Here is a 20,000-nt window from a genome sequence, read left to right on the forward strand (position 1 = left end):
TCAAAGCCATCTTGAGCACATGCGCAGCTCAAACCTAGCTGGGACTACACTGTAACTAGTTTCAAAATAAAACAAACAAAAAATGCTCTTTCACTACCAACTGACTTCAACCATTCCTGCTGACTACTTTCCCTTATTTCTATTAAAAATAAAAATAAGCATTTGGACTTTCCGACTTGTACTGGGGAAGAAAAAAAGACTTGGTGTTAGCAGGTTAAAAGAAATTAATTAGTCAGACTATCGTGGCATAGACCTTTAATCCCAGCACTCAGGAGGCAGAGGCAGGCAGATCTTTGTGAGTTCGAAGCCAGCCTGCTCTACAGAGCGAGTTCCAGGACAGACAAGTAGACACAGAATCAGAATGGCAGGAACAGGAGCTCTAAGGGCCCAGGACAGACTGGTGACAGAGGCAGTCAGAGCCACAGGGAGCCCGATAGCAGACTGAGTAGCTGCCATGATACAGTCACATCCAGAGGCCTCTCCAGCTCTTGTGATCAACTTTGTTTATCCCAGCTGAAATGTTCATAGGAATAGCCAAGGCTAGAATGTTCTACTGGTGAGATTATACCTGAGCTATACTGGGCTATCCCACTAGCCCCCACACTTTGTTTTTGTTTCCCATCCTCTTGCTCGGCTTCCATCTACCTCCTGTGTTTTATAGTTCTCCCCCCTCCAGTCTAGCCGAAACCTTTCCATTTAATAAGAGCCTTCATCATAGAAACGTCCTTTAAGGGCTAGGGAGATGGCTCAGAGGTTAAGAGTGCTGACTACTCTTCCAGAGGTCCTGAGTTCAATTCCCAGCACCCACATGGTGGCTCACAACCATCTGTGATTGGTTTTATTCATATATTTTTACCTGAGGCTTCTGTGTTTATGTTAACCTCAAACTTAGATGCAATAATGAACTGACAGCTAGAATTACTGACAACTTACTATTTGTTTTGGGTTTTTTTGGGGGGGTGGGCAGGGTACAGGGTCTAACTATGGAGCCTTGGCTGGCCTAGAACTCTCGAAGGAGACCAGGCTGGCCTTGAACTCACAGAGACCCACTGCTCACACCCTCCGAATGCTAGGATTAAAGGTGTGAATGACCACACCCTTGAGCAATATTCATTTAGAGGTTTCTAAAAGGGATGCAACGCCATTCTCTGCCCTTGCTCAGTGCAACCCAGGCCAACCTGAACTCTTCTCTACGTAGTCTTGGGTGACTGAGCTCCAGATCCTCCTGCCTCTACCTCTCAGGTGCTGGGCTTGCAGGCGTGCACCACCGCCTCTGGCTTCATTCCATCTTCACACAAAACTCATTGCTGCCCCTTTACAGACATCTGGAGAGATGAACTTTGGCCATGCCTGCATGAACACAGGTAGTCAGACTCAGGATTCCAGACGTCGGGGGTGGGGTAGGGTACAGCCTTCAACTCCTAGATCCCGAGGGGCTCGAGTTTGGAACTCACTTCACTCAAAGCGGCCAGCGCCTTGTCCACCGCCCATGCCCTGGTACAGCGGCACGCCTGGGCAGTCTCCAACACTCTCAGAGGCAGCCCCACACTGCCGTTTGGGATTTCTTCCTCTCTGCAGGCTTTCCTGAAGTTTGCCTTAACCTGACCTCACTGAACTGTCACACAAAGAAGAGGAAGGGCCACCCTGCTCATCTGTCCTGGGCTGTGGTCACCCGGAGAGCCCCAGGGCCTGTGCCTCCCAGGGCTGGATGTTCACACCACACCACCACGCAGCCACTTGAGCGGAATGCACCTGGAGGTCATCACTCGCTTCCTGGCAGCCACCCAGCTCCAGCTGTGTAGCCTCCCCCCTTTCCTGTCCTTCTCTTCCTTTCCTCCCCCTCAGCCTTCTTCCCACCCTTTTTTGCTGGCTTCTGTTCTTTCTTTCCATGAGCAGAGAGTTTCCAGGCTTGGCGCGCAGCCAGGACATGTGGACAAAAGACAGCGATCTTGGAGGGAGACGTCATCTTCCATGCTGGCCACGCCCCTGGCTGCTCCCAAGGTTCTGGGGAAGGGGTGGGAGATGTGGCCTAGTGTGATGGTTAAAGCAAGGGTTTGAATGGTTCTGGATCCAGGTTCGGATTCCAGCGAGCCCGAGAGCTGCAGGCCTGGCCAGTGGCTTTCCTCAGCCTCGTCCTCTTGGTGTTACCAGCGGCTTGGAGAGGCCTTGGGAAGGATGAAGTGAGATTGCACCTGCTGGGCACTCAGCTCGGGGCACATTCTGAGATAGGTGTCAACAAATGTCTGCTGTGGTTTTAATTCAGCCTCCCCCAACAAGTGACACTAACAGGAATGAACAGCAGAGGGTCCCGAGTTGATAAGGACCGCACCCTCAACTCATTTAGAGGGCTAAGTGTTCCCAAGCTCTATAAAATTCTACAATACTCTCAGACAAGGCGGGTGTGTAGTTCAATGGAAGAGCACTTTCCTAACATACAGGACTTGCATATATGTTATATACAAGGCCCTGGTTCAATCCACAGCACTATATAAACCCATTCCCTATCCCCGCAGCCACACACAACTCTCAAGCAAATGATCATAGTGACAACATAATCGGAGAAAGTTAGTCTGGGTTATTGCAAGGGCTGAGCCCCTTCCTTCCACAACAGAACAGACAACCAGGACACGCTGACCCTCATCTGATGTCCCCGTGGGTCACCAAGCCTGCTGTCCTGGCCTTCCCAGCCAGCACTATTGTCCAGTGTCCAGCTTCTTTTGGGCCAAGGCCCTTGTCTTCTGTTTACTATCTCTGCCGGTGTTTTGTACTTAGGAACTGCACAGTGCCTACAAGAATGCTCATTTCGTTAGCGCTTTCATTAGCGTTGAGATGCGGGAAAACGGTCTTTCGCCTACAATCTCACTTAGCTAATCTTAGGCAGCATGAATAGACTTGAAATTGACCAATAATCTCCATCACCTGGCAGAAAAAAGAAAAAGGCCAGTCGGGCCCAGGGAATGTGAGCGAAACAGCTAAGGAAACATCCCAGTGGGCCTGGCTAAGCGCTGACTTAACCACTGCAGACGTAAATAGGAAACACAGTGAGCACTCAGAGGAGGGCAGTGGGCACTGGGGAGCCACAGCCGCCTTCAAGGAAACCAGGCCCGACTAGTTCCCAGACCAGGCTCAAGCCATGATCTGAACATGGCTCCTTTGAAGCCTGCACTGATGTTTAACCCCCATTCTGAGGGATTAAGAGGTGAGATCGTGTGGGACCGCTCAGGTGATCAGGCCTCTGGCTTCATGAAGAAACCCATTCACACAATGAACAGGTTGGGTTACTGAGCTATCTAGAAAGTGGGTCTACTACAAAAGCCAGTTTCCACTGGAGACACAATGCTACACGCCTCCTAGAATGCTTAAGGCCTTGGCTTCAAACCCCAGAACCACAAAATGAAAAACAAAAACCTCTTTTAACAGCCCTTTTAAAACTTCTTTAAAAGCCAGTTTGGCGCCGGGCGGTGGTGGCGCGCGCCTTTAATCCCAGCACTTGGGAGGCAGAGGCAGGCGGATCTCTGTGAGTTCGAGGCCAGCCTGGTCCACAGAGCTAGTTCCAGGACAGGCTCCAAAGCCACAGAGAAACCCTGTCTCGAAAAACCAAAAAAAAAAAAAAAAGCCAGCTTGGCTAAGTGCCCCCTGCTCCCAGCCTAACCCAAGTGATGTCTTATCACTTCAGGATTCTGACAAAAAAAAAAAAAAAAAAAGACGTGGCCAGATGTTATCCCTTGACCTTGGGCCAGAACCAAGCCAAAATAAAACCTGTTTTCTTTATAACTTGCTTGGTCTCTGGTACTGTGTTATGAGCAATAAAAACCATACTACTACTGCCTGACATGATGGAAAATATGTGTAATCCCAGGGCTCAGAAACCGAGTTTGAGCACAACCTCAGCAATAAAGCAAGGGTCGGCCTCAGAACAAGGGCTCCAATATCTGGAAGGAGCAAGATTTGCATGCTAGGATGTCGGTGGGGAGATAGGAAGAAGACAGAAGGTTGGGGAGCTGGGACACGGGAAGCTCTGAGAGCAGGATAGGTTTGGTACCCTAGGGAACGTGGAAGGTCTGTGATGAAGAGCTGTTCTCTTTTGTACACGCTAACACTGGGTGTTTGATCGGGAGAAATAAAAAGAGTAGGCAGAGCAATGAGCTAAGGCGGCAAGAGCAGCTCTGAAGGGGCCAAGCTGAGAGGTGCGCATGAACCAGCAGCACAGGGCGGCTCTTATGGCTTCTCCTCCCTCCACTCAGCTGCTTCTTACACCGCTGTGTCTGGACCTTCCAACATGTGTGCTGGACCTTCTTTCTTTATTTGTTTTTTGAGACAGTGTTTCTCTGTGTAGCCCTGGTTGTCCTGGGACTCTCTCTGTAGACCAGGCTGACCTCGAACTCACAGAACCCAGAGATCTGCCTGCCTCTGTCTCCCGAGTGCTAGGAATTAAGGGCAAGCTCCACTACCGCCCAGCTGAACTTTTTTTAATATTAAAAAAATTTCATTTTAAATTGTGTGTAAAGGCCCAGTGCAGTGCAGATCTTTGATCTCAGCACTCTGGAGGCAGAGGGATCTCTGTGAGTTCAAGTTCAGCCTGGTCTACAGATTGAGTTCCAGGACAGCTAAAGTCACAGAGAAACCCTGTCTTGGAAAACAAAAATAAAAATAAAATTGTGTGTGTGTGTGTGTGTGTGTGTGTGTGTGAGCGCATGAGCTTGTGTCCCTGCACAAAAAAAGGCAGTTGGGAGTTAATTGATGTGGCTGCTGGGAACTGAATTCTGGTCCTCTGAGAGAGCAGCAAACACTCTTAACTCATGAGTCATCTCTCCAGCCCTCCCAACCTCCCCATTTTGAGACAGGCTCTCCCTATATTGCCTAGGCTAGTAACTCAAGTAATTCTCCTGCCTCAGCCCCCCCCCCCCCAAGAAGCTAGTACTATAGACTCAAGTTTGTTAACTAAGTTTGTTTTACATTTTTTTGTATGTCCCTACTATTGTCTAGCCCAGCCTTGGGTTACTGTGAATGAGACGCAAACGTTTTGTGAATGACGACGTGAGCGGTGAAGATGGCTTTCTCGAAAGCTCACTAGGGGGTCTGAGCAGTATTTCAGTAGGAAGAGTGCTGGAAGCCTGAAGCCCCGAGTTTGAATCCTAGAATTTACAAAAAGGTGGAAGGGAAAAAACAAGCCTCCTCCTGTATACCAGGGCACACCCCCTCCCATCGTCTACGCACAGTACTAAGGAGGGGCGTGGGAAGAGGTGGCATCAAATTATGTGCTAAAGACGTGACATGGGCACCAGCCAATCAGAACTGCCTTCTGGGGGCTGGAGAGATGGTCATTGGTTAAGAGCACCGGCTGCTCCTCCCAAGGACTCAGGTTCAATTCCCAGCAGCCACACAGCAGTTCACAACTGTCTGTAAGAGCTCTAGGGGATTCAACACCCTCATACAGACTTACATGCAGACAAACACCAATGCACATGAGATAAAAATAACTAAGCCATTTTTAAAAACCTGCCTTCTGGTTAGCTCTTCGATGGCCATTTGATGTGGCTCCAAGTGACCATGCACACACGCGCACACCAGTGGTAGTTCAAGGCTCTGACAAGTGGCCCAAAGGTGACAGTGCACACCAACTCCCTCTCAGCCTTGACCTGGGTTCCAGGAAGGGATCAACAACCATGACAACGAGGAACTGGCCCCTGTATTTACACATGGTTAGGGATAAAAGCCAGCTTCAGGGCTCTGGGGAGATAAACTTGGGGACTTATCTCTGACACCCTCCAACTGCAGGCTGTCTCTCCCCATCTTTTTTTTTTAAATAATTATTTATTTATTATGTATACAATATTCTGTGTGTATGCCTGAAGGCCAGAAGAGGGCACCAGACCTCTTTACAGATGGTTGTGAGCCACCATGTGGTTGCTGGGAATTGAACTCAGGACCTTTGGAAGAGCAGGCAATGCTCTTAACTACTGAGCTATCTCTCCAGTCCCCTCTCCCCATCTTGAAAGCAGCCTTCTCTTCCCTCCAAGGAACTGGTATCGTGGGCCTTAAGCTCCATGTGTAGCTGGAGGCAACCTCGGTCTCCGTACTCAGTCCTAGGCCAGATATGCTGACCGTCCTGTGTTTGGGACAGGGATCCTGGGATAACAGGTTCTCCTGGCCTTGCCCATGCAGGGCTGGAATCTAAGCTTGGTTGTTTTGAGAGCCATTAAACAGCTCTGGCCTCTCTCTGCCACTTTCCCATCATGCTGGATGCTTCAGTCAGCTGGGAGGTAAACAGAGATCATGCTCCCTCTTTGATGTCCTGGGAACTTGGGAACATTTGCCGATTGCCACTGACACAAATGATGAAATGGCCCAGATGGAAAGGAGGACAGTCACCAAAGGACGCCAAAGGATCGCTCTGGTTACACCGTCACCTACTCCACTGCAAGTCTGAACAAATATCACCTGAAGCCCAGAGAAGGGAGTAGATAATTCCTCTGTCCCTAGGAAGTCAGACACAATATTCCTGGTAAAGAAGCCCAGAGCGGAGAGTCAGCCGCTTCAGGGCTCTCCTGTCTTTATAGTCCTATCTCTGACCAAGTGAGAGGAAAGTGTGATCCTCCCTCCATCTGTAAGGGATGCGAGCCCTGGGTCTCAAGCTGCCATCAGGAACTAAACGAGAGCACCCACGCCCTGTCACTAGCTAAGCTAACAACCTTCCCAGGATGGTGGTTGTGGTGGGCCTGTCACAGACTCCTACACAAACTCCTGCTTGGCTCATCTGGAGAAGTCTGCCTGTGTTTCCCAGGGACAGGAAGGGAACAAAAGAGACAGAAAGGGCTTGCTCCAAGCTTTGGTTTGCTGGGTGGAAGGTGTCAGGCCCTGCTTCCCCATGGTGAGCTGGAGGGACAGGCACAGCACCACCTCCTCTGACTCACTGCTTCGGAACAACCAGTTCACAGGCAAAACTTAAGTCATTCACCCTGCATGCTCTCCTTTCCTGAATCCGGGTTCAGGAACTCAAGACCAGGGTTCTCAGCCTTCCTAACGCTGCTGCCATTGTTTAACACCGTTCCTCAAGTTGTGGGGACCCCAACCAGAAAGTCATTTTCACTGCTACTTCACATCTGTAATGTTGCTACTATTACGAATCGTAATGTAAATATTTTTTGAAGATAGAGGTTTGCCAAAGGGGTCAAAACCCCACAGGTCAAGAACGGCTGTTCTAGAGGGCTAGGAAAGTCCAGGAGACAGGAGAATAGTACCAAACTATTCTGCTAAGCCAACACACCTGTTCAGACCAGGAGAATGGATATTTCTACCTTTCAGCCTTTGCCAGCAAAGCCATAATGTGCAGCCTACAGGACAGGACAGGCTCTGCCTATGATGAAGAAAAACTCATTTTTATTTATGCTAAGCACAGTGGTATACACAAACAACACCAGCTACTCAAGAGGCAGAGACAGAAGGATCACAAGTTGAGGTCAGCCTTGGCAACACAGCAAGACCCTGTAGTTGCTTCAAAAAGAAGTCAGTGGGGCCGGGCGGTGGTAGCACACGCCTTTAATCCAAGCACTTGGGAGGCAGAGGCAGGCGGATCTCTGTGAGTTCGAGGCCAGCCTGGTCTAGAAGAGCTAGTGCCAGGACAGGAACCAAAAAGCTATGGAGAAACCCTCTCAAAAATAAAAAAAAAAAAAAAGGAAGAAGTCGGTAGGATGCGTTGGTGCACACCTTTAACCCCAGCACTGTCCCGATTTGTGACCATCCCTTTGTTATTTTTGCAGTATACCTTAGACATGCTTGGCAAACACTCTACCCCAGCCACATCTCCAGCCCCGGGCGAGCTTGTATACGGCTGCCACCAGCTGTCACCCAGTATGGATTTGCAGGGGATTTCTGTTGAGTCAAATCTGACTGACTGGATCTTCTCTTCTGAGAACAAGGGGAATGAAGCAGTGGGCAGCCCAACTGATAGAAAGAATGTTTGACAAGCTAGCATGGACAATGTTCTATAGTCTAATCTTCAACTACAGTGAGTAAGAATCTAGCCTGGGCTACATGAGACCTTGTTCCAAAGATAATATAAAACAAAATTTAAAAAGTAAATAAATACGATAATAAATAAATAAACACAAGGGAGAGAAAGAGGTACCGAGTGACTCATTTTGTTTTGTTTTGTTTTTCTATAAAGGTCTTGCTGTGTGACTCCGGTTGTCAAGGAACTCACAATCCCCCTGCCTCAGCATCTAGAAATGCGCTACCACACCCATCTCAAACTGACTCAAGTGACCAACACCAAGAGACAAAATCCAGTCAATCTGTTAGATACCAATCCATTAAAGTTTCCTTAGGAACTCTAGTTTTAACACGTTGCTTTTTTATACCTAACAACACAGTAACAAATTGCCTCTGAATGTGCCCAACTTTCACTTCATATAAACTCAAATTCAGCATGGAGCTGGTGTGGGGACAAGCGAAGTAGGAAGACAGGTGATATATAATCTAAAAAAGACCATCAGAACTTCACTTTCAAGAAGCCACTACCGGGCATAAGCATTATGCAATAAGTATTTGCCTTTGAGATCTTTTTTAACCCAGCAGTTCCAGCTTTGGGAATTTAGTTGACAGAAATGTTAGACTTAGGGCATGTGACAACATCATTTACAGTAACTAAAATTGAACTATAAATTGATAGCTTGTTAAACAAATTAACTGAAACAGAGGCACCTCAGACAGTTGTTACGAAGAAGGCTGTTAGGGGTTGGAGAGATGGCTCAGTGGTTAAAAGTACTGACTGTTCTTCCAGAGGACCCAGGTTCAATTCCAGCACCCACATGGCAGTTCACAACTGTCTCTAACACCAATTCCAGGGATCCAATGCCCTCACACAAACATACGTGCAGGAAAAACACCAATGCCCATAAAATAAAAATAGAAAGAAGGCTATTACATAGAATTATTCTCATAAAATGCTGCATTGTGAAACTACATTACAGACATTCTTCCATTTTGCCAAATATATATAGATATATAGATATAGATACATACACACTAATACAAAGAAAAAAAGACCTAGGAGTCTTGGTGATGCAGGATTGCAACCATAGCTACTTAGGAGGCGAAGACAGCTGGGTCAAAGGTAAGGCCTTTTTAGGCTACAGTGAGTTCAAAGTCACTCTGGGCAATATAATGTTGCTGTTTGAAAACAAGAAGCTAAAGAGGAGCCCACGAAGGTGACACAAGCCTTTAAGTCCAGCACCCTGAAAGCAGAGGACAGCCTGGTCTAGACAGTGATTTCCAGGCCTGTCAGGGCTGTGCGGGAGTGGATGGTGGCAGTGGGGTAGTGTTTAAAGAAAAGGGGTGGAATATGATGCTGATAAGATGCTCTGCAGAGAAAGGTGCCTGCTGCAGGTCTGATGACCTGAGTTCGATCCTTGGGACCCACATGGTAGAAGAGAGCTGACTCCCCCAAAATCTCTTCTGACCTCCATGAGCTCTGTGGGATGTACATGCACGCACACACACACACACAAACACACACACACAGGCATGCACGTACACACACACACAGGCATGCACGTACACACACACACACACACAGAGGCATGCACGTACACACACACACACACACACATACACACACAGGCATGCACGTACACACACACACAGGCATGCACGTACACACACACACAGGCATGCACGTACACACACACAGGCATGCACGTACACACACACACACATGCACGTACACACACACACACGCACACACACACACAGGCATGCACGTACACACACACACAGGCATGCACGTACACACACACACACATGCACGTACACACACACACACGCACACACACACACAGGCATGCACGTACACACACACACACAGAGGCATGCACGTACACACACACACACACACAGGCATGCACGTACGCGCACGCACACTTGTTCTCTAAATACAATAAAAAGTTAAAATAGAGACTCAGGGTCAAGAGCATATACTTCTTTTGCAGAGGACCTGAGTTCAATTCCCAACATCCCTGTCAAGCAGCTCACAATCACCTGTAATTCCAGATCTAGGGAGATCCAATGCCTCTGACTTCCAGTGGTACCTACACTCACACGCACATATAGACATACATGCACATAATTAAAAATAAAATAAATCCCCCCCCCTTCGACAGGGTTTCTCTGTGTAGCCTTGGCTGTCTTCGAACTCACTCTGTAGACCAGGCTGGCCTCAAACTCAGAGATCCGCCTGCCTCTGTCTCCCCAGAGATGGGATTAAAGGCTTGCGCCACCACCACCCAGCTAAAAATAAATCTTTAAAAAATTAAAATAAAAAAGGTTGGATACAGCTCAGGAGTGGAGAGAATGCCAACCATATGCAAAGGCCTTAGATTCAATTTCCGGTACAGAAAGAAAAAAGAGTGTTCATATATCAAACACCAACCTTCTCTGAGGCTGGTGATAGCACAGGGAGAACCTTCATCTTTCAGCATATTCTCTTTATATACTGCTTATATACTGTTTTATAATAAACACAATTTTCTTAGTTCACATGAAAGCATATACACATAAAAGTGAAAAATTCAAAGTATAAATCCTAAGAAAGCAAAACACTAACGGAAATGAATTTGACCCTGTACTTAAACTAGTCTGTCAAGTGTTCTGAGCAGGCCATGGTCACAGAAAAAGTAGCCGTAGTCACAGTCACAGGTCTCCATCCTGACCCTACTCCCGGCTTGGCATCCGCCCAAGTCCTGGAGCCCCAAGGGCATTCAGTCTCTTCCCTAAATTTGCTACGAGGGTGATTCACCCCATCCTGCCCCAGGCCAGGGAAAACCCCATTACTTGGTTTTCAAAACTGAGTAGTAAGAGGAGGTTGTAGGACTGTAACTCATCAAATGGGACAAAGCAGTGATTCTGGCCCAGACAATACAGGGCCCAAGCTCTATGGCCCAGATGACACAGAGCCCAAGTTCTATGGCCCAGATGATATAGGGCCCAAGTTCTATGCAAACCAAGTTGATTTTTGCCTCAGTCAACCTCTGCTTTTAAAACTAGGGCAAAGGTCTGTCTGACTGTGGCTTCCGTGCATCAAAGGGGAGGGCTGAGCAGATAGATCACTTGCCTCCTGTTATTAATGCACAGACAGGCCCAGCAGCCTTCCTGTTCTTGACCTCTGAGAAGACATTCAGGATAGCCTAGAGCAGCCTCTGGATTCTGAGGAAGCCTGAGGTTCTGGTGGCAACATGGTCCACACATGAACATTCGAGGTTCTCGGTTGGGCCCAGGGCTAGGTCCCTAGTGTCATAGAGGGGCAAGAATGTGGGCTGAGAGGTGGCTGAGAAAACAATGAGGTCTTACAGCTCAGAGAGTGTGTGGCCAACATTCTGTGAGAAAGCCATCTCACCGGTATCTCTCGAAGAAACAATCCAGGGGAGCCTTAGGAAAGGGTCCCCCGACCCCCAGGCGAGCAATACAGAAGGACCTGCAAAGATCTCGAGGCGAAACCGGTAGCCGTGCGGCATGCCTCTAATCCCAGTGCTTGGAGACAGAGACGGGCGGATCTCTGAGTGTGAGGGCGAGTTCCAGGACAGTCAAGGCTAGAGTGAAACCCTCTGAAAAATGAAAGATCTTGGGGTGAGGCAGCAAGATCAAGAGCTACACAGAGACTGTGGGATACGTGGCCCCAAGCAGGGTCAGCCTGGACTACTTGCTATCTATGATCAGCCCATATGTCTCCAGGGACCTTCTGTTTATTTTTTTTTAATATTTATTTATTTATTATGTATACAATATTCTGCCTGTGTGTATGTATACCTGCAGGGCAGAAGAGGGCACCAGACCCCATTACAGATGGTTGTGAGCCACCATGTGGTTGCTGGGAATTGAACTCAGGACCTTTGGAAGAACAGGCAATGCTCTTAACCTCTGAGCCATCTCTCCAGCCCTCCAGGGACCTTTGGAACCCAAGATTTATCAGCCTTCAGACAAGGAGTCCCCTCAGAGGGTGAAAACTACAATCCTGAACCTTAAAATCATCTGAAGACCAGCCTCTTACTGAAGCCATCTGAAGACCACCCCTTCACCAGAATCAAAACAATACTACCCCCCCCCCCACACACACACACACAAACTGTTTGCTTAGGACCACTCTCAGAAAAAAAAACTGTTTTGCCTTAATTGGTACGAAGGTGAATGGGAAGAACAGCTATTTTAAAAATCTCTCTCCCTAGGCCTGGGGATGTAGTTCAGTGGTAAGGAGCTTGCCTAGAATGTAAGAACCCCTGCATTTGACTCTACTACCACAAAACAACGCTCCCCAAACATCCCTCTCTGGCATTTAAATATACATTCTAAGATACAAGACAAGTCTAAAATATTAAGAAATTTGAGCCGGGCTGGGGTGGCACATGCCTTAATCCTAGCACTTGGGAGGCAGAGGCAGGTGGATCTTAGTGGGTTCAAGACCAGCCTGGTCTACAAGAGCTAGTTCCAGGACAGCAAGGACTGTTAACAGAGAAACCCAGTCTTGAAAAAACAGATATGGCAGTTATGATGGTGTGCACCTGTAGTTCAGCCTCGAAAGACTGCAGCATTTCAAACACTGAGAAGTCCCAGGGCATTTGAATACTCAGTCCCCAGTTGGTGGCTGTTTGGGAAGGATTAGGAGGTATGGTCTTACTGGAGTAACTATGTCCCTGGGGGTGGGTTTTGAGGTTTCCAAGCTGCACATCATTTTGAGTTAACTTCCTCTGCATCCCCGTTTGGGGTTTGAGATGTCCGTCCTCAGCTGCTGCTCCAGCCGCCTACAACTCTGCTTTGCCATCGCGGGCTCTAACCCTTTGGAACCATTAGTTCCAAATAAACTCTTCTGAAAGTTGCCTTTGTCATGGTGTTTTATCAAAGCAACAGAAAAATCACGAATACAGAAGGCTGAGGAGGAAGAATCACAAGAGCAAGGCCAGTCTACATGGTGAAATTCTGTCTCACAGTCAAAGAAGCAAAGAAACTGGGGGTTGGGAGGGTGAGGCTGGTGGAGAGACGTTAGAGCAATTAAGAGCAGGTACTGAGCTTGCACAGGATCTGTATTCATTCCCAGCATTCACGTCAGACAGCTCACAATCACCTGCCATTCCAGCTCCACAGGATCCTAGGTCTTCTTCTGGACTCAATGGGCACCCGTGTACACACACACACACACACACACACACACACACACACACACACTTAAAAATAACAACTTCAAAAGAAAGAAACTGGAGAGCTGGCCAGCTGTTAAGAGCACTTGTTACTCTTACAGAGGATCCAAGTTCAATTCCCAGAATCTACATGGTGGCTCACAACCATCTTACTCCTGTCCCAGGAAATCTGAAGCCTTCTGACCTCCATCCATAAGCACCTGGCATGTAGTTAGTATACATACATATACACAGGCAAAACACTCATACACATACAATAAAATAAATCTTAAAAAATATATAATAAAAGAAAGAAAAGGGGGATGGAAAGATGACTCAGCAGTTAAAAGGGTTAAAAGCACTGACTGCTCTTCCAGAGGATCCAGGTTTGATTCCCAACACCCACGTAGCAGCTCACAACCATCTGTAAGTCTAGTCTCAGGGGCTCCAATCTTCTTCTGGCCTCGATGACTACCTCAGGTCTAGAGTAACAGTTTGGGTTTTGGTGAGGGTGAAATGTTAGCTGGGGTACACAGACACACATGCAGGCCAAACACCACACATAAAAATTTAAAATAAATAAATGAAGAGAGAGAAAAGAAACTTGGCGGTAGAGCAGAAGCCCACACCTCCTCGATGCGAATGGGAGCTATAATTCTGTCAGACCTGCCATGAAGCCTGCAGAGCTCATGAGCGAGGCTGTGGGCACCCTGTGCAGACCTCAGAGGGGAAGGGTCACTAGAAACCTGTGCGGGACTTCCCAGCTCACTCTTTGTGAAACTTCTCCTTGTGCAAACAATCCCCCATTCACCAGACCTCTCTGGGGAGAGTTCAGATCTGGTGAATCCTACCCACCCCTTTAGAAGCAGACTCAGAATCAAGGCCTAAGGGCAGAGGGATCTGGGATGTGTCAATCAGGAGAGAAACCCGAAATGCTGCTCCTAAGGCTTATGCCCATTTTGCCACTGAATGGCATTTCAGGATGCTGGTGATTCTGGCACACTAGGGTCTTCCTGGCTCCCCTTCTCTACACCAGGGTCTCTGCCAAGCCACTGACAGATAGAGGCTAATGTACCACCGTCCTGTTTGTGGCTGGGTAACCGGTTGCCCTATCTTCTACATTTAGAAGTACGTCACTTCCTATGACATCACTGTCTTGTCCCTACAGGTGTCCCCTGTCTCTGGTAGCACTGTACCACGACTGTTCACACCCCAGCTGACATTTTTCACCCTCACCAAAACCCAAGCTGTTTTTCTAGACCTGTGGTAGACAGAACAGGAAGACAGTCTTGTGGAGTTTATCATCTCATCTTTTGTAACACTGATAAGGATCCCCCCCCTTGGTCTTATCTATGTTTGTCATTTTGTTTACTGATGAAGACTTTACCCTCCCCCCAACACTCCCTAGTCTTTACATGAAGTTCTCCGGATGAACTCCCAGTTGAGTTCAATTCCAGGAAAAAATCTGTTCTGAAAGTTCATTTGTATGCTTTCTGTTGTCCCCGATCCAAAACTATGCAATCTAGTGCATTTTTGTTTGTTCCTAAGCTGCCAGAAAACTGGAAGCCAAGTTCATTGTCCAAGTGCTGCAATCTGCTCCATTCAGGCCATTCAAAATGTCCCTTTTCTTTTGCTTCCTCCTGCTGAGCATCTCTGGGTTTCGGGTTTAGTTTAAGTAAGTGCCTACAACCAGCACCCTTGCCTACCTCTTGACTTCTAGACTCCACCCATCCCTCCTGCCTCACCACCGCTGCCCCACCAGGCTGCAGAGCCCAGGTCTCCCTGGCATCAAGGGTGGAGTGAGCTTTTTAAGACACAAAGCGGGGTCCATCACTCTTATTTTGGGGAACTCCTCATTCTCCATTTTACCTTGCCTGCCTTGGTGAGACAGACAAGATAGACAGACAGACAGACACACACACACAGGAGCGGTGTGTGTGTGTGTGTGTGTGTGTGTGTGTGTGTGTGTGAAGGCTCTAACTCCATGCTGCAGCCACACTGGATTCTCCCCCATGCCTGCCTCTTTCGCCTTTCCCTATGTTGTTCTCTCTGCCCCAGACAATCTTCCCTGTGCCTTCTTGGTGAAGGCTCACAAGCATCCCCTCTGAACCTGGAGCCATCTGGATTCTCCTGGTTCTGTGGCATGCAGCAGGAATAGCCAGGCCAGACTAGAATGGTATTTTCTGGAAGGATGAAAGAGGCTGTCTTGATCATTGTGTCCCCACTGACTACCACACAGAGCATTTTGAGTGAAGTTGTGTCCAGACAGGGTGCAAATCTTCCAGAATGAGCGTCCAGACGTAAGACTCTCTGCCAGCGTCTGCATTACCCTACCTACAAATAGTCTCTGAGGAAAGGCAAGATAGCTCGGCAGGTAAAGGTGTTTGCTGCCAATCCTGAGGACACACGAGGTGAGAGGGCAGGACGAACTCCTACAAACTGTCTTCTGATCTACACGCATGCCTGATGGCACATACACAATAAGCAAAAATATAATAAAAACTGTTTCAATTTTTAAAAAAGTCTCAGAGCCGGAGATATAGCTTAGTAGGTAGAGTGCTCACTCCCATGCAGGAAACCCTAGGTTTGATCCCCTGCGTCTCATAAAGGTGTGTGCCACACTCCTGTAATTCCGGGGCTTGGGAGATGGCTAGTCAGTTAAGAGCCCTGGCTGTTCTTCCAGAGGACCTGGGGTTGGATTCCTACCACTCGCAGGGAGGCTCACAACTGTCTGCTACTCCAGTACCAGGGAACCCACACCAAAGCCTCCTTGGGCACTGTATACACATGGTACACAGACATTATGAGGCAAACACTCATAAAAATAAATCAAATCTCAAAAAATTTAAATTTAAAATCACGTTCAAGGTCTGCCTAAGCTACCTGAGACCCTGACCCTGTTTCAAGAAACAAAACAAAAACAACAAGGACGACAAGTCCCTGAACTGAGCCTGACTGCTCCTACCAGCAATCCTGCCTTAGAGAGCTAAGGCAAGAGGATTATAAATTTGAGGCCAGTTTGGGTCACATTCTGAGATCCTGTCTCAAACTACAGTCTGTTTCAGTTTGCCCTCAGCTTCCTCTCAGAAGCTCCACTTCCTCCTCTGTGGGCCATTCCCTAAACAGGTCTATTCCACTCTTCAGGTGTTTGCTACCGAAGGAGAAAGGCTCCAGTCACCCACCACAGCAGGTGCAAGCGTTACATGACAAATCACTGTAAAGTGCCTATTAGAACACCATTACCACACCCCACAATTACCTGTCATTTGGAGAGTTGAAGTCACAACCCCCAAAGCCATCAGAGCACTGGGCCAGAAGTCAGCCTGCTTCTTCCTCAGCAGGCTGGTTAAATCAGGGATCCCGCACTTTCCTAGTTACCCAAGGAGGGCAACCCCCACCCTCCAGCTTCCTGTCCCAGCTCATCACTACGGATTCCAGGCGCTGGGCTTCCTCTGTCTCAGTGGTCGGACTCCTCCGTATCTCGCTGCCCCTCTTACACAAGATTATATCCTGTGTTGTTAAGAGACTCACTTACCCTGGGCTCCATCGGCTCCCAACTCCATTCTTGGCGGGAGTGGGAAGTAAACCCCAAGGATCCCCACTTTCCAACACTGCAAATCCTGACTCCAGCCGTCTGGACTCCCCCACCCCGGCGTACAGACGCCCTCTCACAACGCGCACTCACTCTCAGGCGTCCCGGAGCTCCGGCACAGCGCAGGGCCGGGCTCTGCCCAGCGGCTGCAACTTTCTTCGGCCTCGAAGTCAGCCCGACCCGGGAAGGCGATCTGGATAGCTCTCCGTGCGCGTCCCTTCGGTCGGGCTGAAAAGTCCCCAGCGCCGCCTACGAGGAGCCCCGGCTCGCCCCAGCACACTTTCCTCGCCGCCCCCGCTCGTACCCTCCCGGCTTTCCCCCCGAGCTCGCCCCGCACTCCGGCTCCCGGTCCTACCTCCCCGCAGGCGACGGCTCCGCGGGTTCCGGGGCGCATATCGCGGACACCCGTGGCGGCGGCGGCGGCGGCGGCGGGGGCCTGGGGCGCCATGGCCCGCTGCCCTCCGCGCCTTTGTCCGCGCGGCCTCCCCCGGCCGCCGCGAGCCCCTCGGGTCCCCGCCGCGCGCGCTCCCGTCCGGTCCCCGCCGCCTCCGGCCTCGGAGACGCGCTGCGTCCCCTCCCTCCGCCCGCGCGCGCGGCCCCTTCCTCTGCCTCGGGCTGCGCCGCGATCGTCTGCCGCGACGCGCGCCCCCTCCTCCCGACCCATCCCGCGGCTCCAGTGAGCTAATCCGCAGCTGGCGGGCGCCCGGCCGGTTGCCACAGCAACCACTCTCCCAGGGCCCGCCGCCGAGGGGGAGCCACGGTAAACAGGACCTTCTGCCGCACTCGCCCCCTAGTCTTTCGTGGGTGGGGGGGAGATGGTGGCTTAACCTTTTCTGTGCTGAAGATCGCCTCATGGGTTCTCTTCTACCCCGGCCGGGGTCCATTCTCGAAGTGCGCTTAGCCGGGGGCCGAACACCAGACAACGACAACACCGAAGCCACGCTCCCTGCCCTAGCATTGTTTCTGGTCAGTTAGCAGGGAGCTAAACTGCTGGATGCCTCAGGCAAAATTGGGCTCCACATTTGCCCCCAAGCAACTGACAGTCAAGAGACAGGCCTTCGAGACCCACCGGCCCACGTTCGCCCACAAGCAACTCACAGTCATGAGACAGACTATTAGAACCCACACGGATCCATATTTACCCCCAAGCAACTCACAGTTGCTGCTGGAGCGGGCCATAAGGATCCACGGGTCCACCTCCCTTCAGAAGGGTAACAGAAAGGGATCTAAGGCCACCAGAAGGCAGGCTGGTCAGGAAAAGCTATCAGAGAAGTGACTTTTTACTGCCCACTGGTCCTTCTTACCCAGGGCAAGATCAAAGCACACATGCAGGAGGTTTTAGGATGGTAGGATCGCTAAATAGAAGCCCACTTGAAAATGTCGTGGGCTTCAAGGGAGTCAGGAACACAGGCTGGGGCATTCAATGAAGTCCTCTGGGGCTTTGATGGCCTGGGAAGCTGAATCAATTGTAAAAAGTGGAGAAACAGAGGAAAATGCAGTCTGGGAAGAGGGGAGCTCCATCGCGGTATCTGAAGAGCCTTTAAGTAAGAGGGGATAAGGTAAGATGGGGGGTAGGCTGAAGAGCTTCAAGAGGTCTGGGCAAAATCTGAATATTATGCTGAAGGCAATAGAGTCCAAGTAGAGGAACACCAAACGATAACTTTTCACCCTGACAGGAACAGTTTGTCTGTCCTGGGGGGTAGGTGCCAGCCAGTCTCTACATTGGAAAATGTCATTCTTGTTTATAGCTTAGAGACCTCCAAAAGAGTTGACCTATGTTTCTGGAGATGACCTAGTGGCTTCATGCTTGGCTTGTGTGTGGGGAGGGGTATTGGCACAGATCCGGACTTCTTACAGCTTCACTAAGTGGGTGCTTAGAAGAAAAATAGTGCTGCATTTAGAGAGGAAGGCCCCTTGCCTGGCATGCCTGCAATCCCAACTTCCAGGAGACTGAGGTCCTTGTGCAAGGGTGGGGGCAGACTTCAGGTACCAGGCAACTGGGATTTACTTAGAGTCGCAGGGAAAGAAGCTGCATCTCCTTCCTGGCTAAGATCTTTGAGGCCTTCGTAAATTCTTCATGCCACACCCATTTCAGACTTTCAGAATAGACCTTTGCCAAGCTCAAGCATTTGTTTTTTTTTTAAAGTGTTAGTATTCAAATTATTGCTTTGTTTGCATCCTTCTAAGCCCTCACTCTCTAAATAAAGATCAAAGGCTTGGCTGCTTGAGGGTTAATTACTCCCAGGACCACTGGGTATCCTGATTCCACCGCAGCAAACTGGCAAAGTTCAGTGGGAACTGAGCCAGGAGCCCAGCTGGCCGCCTCCCCCAGCCCAAAGCACAAAAGAGCCTAGGAGCTTTTGAGTGTGTGGCTTCAAGATAGCTAGTTACATCTTAGGTGGACATCAGGAAGCTTGGGCTGAGGAGTCAGTCATTTGGCAACCCCTAGGCCACCATTTTATAATGGAATTCCGGGCACTAACTTGTCTTAGGAAAATACCCTTGCTTCCGACCCCGGGGTCAGATTTTGAGGAATGCCTTCCCACCCCAGCCTCACCACTTCTGCTGCTCCCCTTTGCTGGGTCACCCTATGGCTCTGTCACCATGACTCAGATCTGCTCATCTTCCTCTCCCCACTTTCTTTGCTGGTGTCCAGTTTTCCCAGATGAGGGTACTTTGGGTCCCATCTAAACCCTGGTGAGTTGCTAGCCCAAGTAGCTTAAAGTCGCCCCCCTCCGCCCGCCCCCTCCCCCATGCATGCACACACAATGGATACTCCATGCCAGGCGCTCCAAAGCATACATCCCTTATTCTCCCTGTCTGTCCTCAGCTTCTCTCCTGGTTGCAGAATGAGACCCGAGGTAGGCATGAAGTCAGCTTTCTGTATCTGAAGGAGTATGGCTTCAGCAATACCCTGGATACCAAAATGTTTGGATTTTCAAGTTCATTATAAAAACGGTTTCAAACCTGCATATCTACTGCGTGAATTCTTCCATACTCTTTAACTCTAGATTATTATTATTACTTCTATATAATCCAATGTACTATGTAATTATAATCTATATACATATATATTGAACTATTTTCTTTCTTTGTTTCTTTTGCTTTTTGACACAGGATTTCTCTGTGTGTAGCCCTTACTGTCCTGGAACTTGCTATGCAGACCAGGCTGACCGCAAACTCACAAGAGATCTGCCTGCTTCTGCCTCCCATGTGCTGGGATTAGAGACGTGCACCACTACCTC

General features: G+C 49.2%; 1 protein-coding gene and 1 long non-coding RNA gene across 3 annotated transcripts in view; one reads left to right on the forward strand and one right to left on the reverse strand.

Moving 5' to 3' along the window:
* The window catches only part of LOC121435559 (DENN domain-containing protein 2A), a 96,632-nt gene extending 79,260 nt beyond the window's left edge, over positions 1–17,372 (reverse strand). For both annotated transcript variants that reach the window (XM_041634995.1, XM_041634993.1), the window contains exon 1: positions 17,111–17,372. The gene's annotated coding sequence lies outside the window, so the exon portion shown is untranslated. The remainder of the gene's footprint in view (positions 1–17,110) is intronic.
* Positions 17,373–18,277: 905 nt separating this feature from the next.
* The window catches only part of LOC121435374, an 8,153-nt gene continuing 6,430 nt past the window's right edge, over positions 18,278–20,000 (forward strand). Inside the window, exon 1 of the long non-coding RNA XR_005972574.1 lies at positions 18,278–18,314. This is a non-coding gene — a long non-coding RNA (uncharacterized LOC121435374). The remainder of the gene's footprint in view (positions 18,315–20,000) is intronic.

Source organism: Microtus oregoni, unplaced genomic scaffold (assembly GCF_018167655.1).
Source record: "Microtus oregoni isolate MIOR12 unplaced genomic scaffold, Mior012 000046F_ref0000063, whole genome shotgun sequence".
Lineage (NCBI taxonomy): Eukaryota > Metazoa > Chordata > Mammalia > Rodentia > Cricetidae > Microtus > Microtus oregoni.